Below are 4125 nucleotides of genomic sequence, written 5' to 3' on the forward strand. Positions count from 1 at the left end.
GGGTCCAGGGAGACCTGAGAGCCCCTTCCAGTGGCTAAAGGGGCTCCAGGAGAGCTGGAGAGAGACTTTGGACAAGGTCTTGGAGGGATAGGACACAGGGAATGGCTTCCCACTGACAGAGGGTAGGGATAGATGGGATATTGGGAAGGAATTGTTGGCTGGGAGGGTGGGCAGGCCCTGGCACAGGTTGCCCAGAGAAGCTGTGGCTGCCCCTGGATCCCTGGAAGTGTCCAAGGTCAGGTTGGACGATGCTTGGAGCAATCTGGGCTAGTGGAAGGGTTCCCTGCCCATGGCAGGGGGTGGAACAAGACGATCTTTAAGGTCCCTTCCCACCCAAAACATTTTGTGATTTTATGGCTTAATGAGCTGTCATCTAAGATTGTCACTGCAGCTGGATCCTCGTGCAGACTGGAAGAACAATTCCCTTTTCATTTTTATTGTTTTAGGAACCAGCCTGGGGTTTGGGAGAGCGAAGTCCTGGTCCTGCCACCGCCACAGGATTGCTGGTGTCATCTCAAGTGAGTCACTTCACCAGGGAACCAAAGGGACAGCACATCCCTATGGCAAGAGCTTTGCTGTGTCTCCAGGTGTCCTGAAGGGCTGGGAAGAGCTTCTTTCCCTCAGCTATCCAAGCGCAGTGGGTGCAAGTTCAGCAAGAGCAGAGGAGAGCAGGGTGAGACCACAAAACCCCACAAAATGTGTGTGAGGGGGTGGGAGGAAGATCAAGCCTGAGGTTCTGGGAGAGGCTGTTGCAGAAAGCTTTGAACGAGCAGCACTTTTGGATGCCCCGTAGGAAAGGGGAGGAAAAAGGCAGTGGTGGAGAGTGGAGAGAGTGACAGGAACACCCTTAGAGCCACCATGACTGCCTAGGAGAGCATGGACAGTGCTTGTCTGCTGATGGAGATTCCCAGCAGCAGAAGTCATTCCCAACAAACCCTGGTCACCATCCTGGCAGTGCTCAGAGTCCCAGCATGGAGAAGTCCCTCACCACAGGCTGTGCAAAGGACCCTCAGGAATTTCCAGAAATTCCACCCTCCTGGAGGGTGGGAATGGTCTGGGGCTTCTGTTGGTCCTGGGTGATGCCCTGTTAAACTTGTTGCAGTTTTGGAACTGTTTGAGGCAGGAAGAAATGGGATCAACTGCTGAGGAATCAGATCCCTCAGGGACTGGCTGCATATGTTGCTCTCCAAATCAGGAGCATCCCTAAATCTGTAACCCAGCTGCTGTTCCAGGTTGTCTGAGTGAGGGAGATGGATAATGTGCTGGGAGGATCAAGCTGCTCCCCTTCTGAGTTAAAATCAGCCTTCTGCTGCCCTCTGTCCCTGTTTTCAGCTCCCTGGATTTCTTTCTGCTGAGAAACCTCAGCACCCACCCCATATCTGACTTTCCCTTCCCTCTCATTAATGGCCTGGAGAGGCAAGGCAGCTTGTTGCTCTTTTCCCCTTGATTTGCATTTCCAATATTCCCCCATTACTCTGTTACTGAACTTCAGGCTGTTTTTTTTGTGTTTGAAGTCTTCTGGACATGGATTTATATTAAATAAATAAATAAATAAATAAATAAAGAAAGAAAGAAAGAAAGAAAGAAAGAAAGAAAGAAAGAAAAAGAAAGCCAGACAACAAACAAACCCAGAAAACCTTAAAATCCAGATAACAGGAAAAATATAAACCATACAAACTTCTCAGTAGCCTGTAACCCTCTCTCTCTCTCTCCCTGGAGCATTTTTTGGGGGGCATGCACAGAGATTCTCTGAGCAGGATTGGAACAAGCTGGCCAGGGAAGCAGTGGAATTGCCCTGGAAGTGTTCAAAAGGTATGTGGATGTGGTACTTGGAGACATGGTTTAGCCATGGCCTTGGCAGTGCTGTGAGAACAGTTGGGCTCAGTGATCTTGGAGGTCTTTTCCAGCCTAATTCTAGGATACACACAGGTGAGGACTGTCATAGAATCACAAAATGGTTTGGGTTGGAAGGGACCTTTAAGGGCATTTTGTTCCAACCTCTTGCCACGGGCAGGGACACCTTCCACTATCCCAGGTTGCTCCAAGCCCTGTCCAACCTGGCCTAGTGAGCTCCAAGGCTGTGCTGACCAAAGACACCCAAGGTGTCTTTGCTGCCCACACTAGTGCTCACTGGGTGGGAGGATCACCCACAGCTGGTTGCTGGAATGGAACATCCACGCTGCTGAGATGCCATCACCCATCTGGGCTTGAGTTTTCTTCCCTTTAGGATTTTCTGCCTTCCCATATGGATGGTTTTACTCTTGCCCCCTGGAGCTGCTGCCATCGCATTGACATTCCTACCTCTGCCCTCGGTTTCACCTTTCTTATCTCCCAGGGCTCTGTGCTCTTTCCCATGAGCTGGCAACCTCCTCGGCTCTGGGAGGAGGGTTTTCCAACTGGGCTGTATCAGGGAGGCCTTGGATTGCAGCTGAACCCAGAGGACAGGGCGGTTCAGGGCCAGCTTTCTGCTCACTCATGATTCTGTGCCAGTTTAATTCTCCAGGTGTTGGCTCAGTGCTGGAGGAGGGAATGGTTTATGGAACTGCTCCTGATCTGTGATGCTGGTCTGGAAGAGAACTTTACTCTGTGTCCAGGGCAGGGAACGGAGCTGGGGAAGGGGCTGGAGCTCCAGGAAGGCCTGAGGGAGCTGGGGGGGCTCAGCCTGGAGGAAAGGAGGCTCAGGGGGGACCTTCTGGCTCTGCAACTCCCTGACAGGAGGGGGAACAAGGGACAGGACAAGGAGAAACAGCCTCAAGTTGCACCAGGGGAGGTTCAGGTTGGATATCAGGAGGAATTTCTTCATGGAAAGAGTTTTTTAACAACAGAAGGGGCTGCTCAGGGAGGTGCTGGAGTCTCCATCCCCAGAGGTGTCCAAGGAACGACTGGACATGGTACTCAGTGCTCTGGGCTGGATGACAAGGTGGGGATTGTTCACAAGTTGGAGTTGATGATCTTGGAGGTCTTTTCCAAGTAAATCATTCTTGGATTTACATTGACCCAGCTGAGCAGATACAGCAAAGCCCTGGGTGCTCCAAGCACATCCTTCCTGAGCAGAAAACACTCTTTTCGTCCACTCTCTGCACTCTCAGGGTCGTGGGGACAACAGGATCTTTGTTTTTTCTCTCTGCAGCATTCCAGGTGACTGTGCCTGCCCTGACTGCAGGGCTGGGCTGGATGCACAGTGCCCTTCCCTGGAGCAGCCATGGAGTCCTGGCAGAGGCTCTTGCCTTCCATTTGGTGGCAGACGACTCAGCCTGGAAAAGGGATTGCTGAGGTGATGATAGGATGGAAGTCTGAGATATATTGGCCTGGAGAATCATTGGAGTGACAAGATAGGTGAGGTTGAAAAGGACCACTGGCAGCAATTCTTCCCTGTGAGGGTGGTGAGGCCCTGGCACAGGTTGCCCAGAAAAGCTGTGGCTGCCCCATCCCTGGAAGTGTCCAAGGCCAGGCTGGACAGGGCTTGGAGAAACCTGGGCTAGTGGAAGGTGTCCCTGCCCATGGCAGGGGCTTGGAATGAAATGATGTTTAAAGTCCCTTCCAACCCAAACCATGACTCTGTGGAGTCCGACCCGGCTGCTGGTGGCCTTTGAGGCACCGCAGAGGGTCAGATGACTCTTTAATTTGACCTTTTTTTTTGCACATGCTGCTCAGTCTCTAGCAGACAGTGCTGACTCTGCTGACACTCCTCGGCTTTGCCTCTCCGGGGGCATTAACTGCACTTTTTCAAGGCTCTGCGGTGGAACAAGAGACTTCTTTGTGTTAATTTTCCTCCTGAAGCTTTCCCTCTTTTCAAGAGGTACAGCTGGTTTGGTGAATGGTGCTTAACAGTCCTTTCAAACTCAATTAGGCACTTGGGAGCCAGGAGTTGTGAGCACTCGGCTTCCATAGCCAGCAAAGGATTTTCCCTTCTGTTACAGCGCGATTTTCCAAGATTTCCAGACTCTGTGAGCTGAGGTTTTAGTAACTGGCCATTTGTTCGTGTCTGGAAGCCTTGAGAATAGTGGCCAGCCCTGCTTTGTTTGCTCTCTGAACTTTGAACGATTTCATTCATTTTTCATTCATTTTTCATTCATTTTTTAAGAGAAGGGGAAAAAATAAAATTAAAAAATAACATCAAAAAAT

The 4125-nt window shown here is 50.9% G+C and overlaps 1 long non-coding RNA gene across 1 annotated transcript; it reads left to right on the forward strand.

The window, feature by feature from the left end:
- The first annotated feature begins 257 nt into the window (after positions 1–257).
- On the forward strand, positions 258–3173 carry LOC114071600. Its single transcript, XR_003574063.1, has 3 exons — positions 258–587; positions 1720–1812; positions 3131–3173. It is a non-coding gene; the product is annotated as an uncharacterized LOC114071600 (long non-coding RNA).
- The last annotated feature ends 952 nt before the right edge of the window (positions 3174–4125 follow it).

The sequence above is a fragment of the Empidonax traillii genome, unplaced genomic scaffold (genome assembly GCF_003031625.1).
Source record: "Empidonax traillii isolate 1590-97213 ecotype Southwest subspecies unplaced genomic scaffold, ASM303162v1 scaffold2136:size69837, whole genome shotgun sequence".
In the NCBI taxonomy this organism is placed as follows: domain Eukaryota; kingdom Metazoa; phylum Chordata; class Aves; order Passeriformes; family Tyrannidae; genus Empidonax; species Empidonax traillii.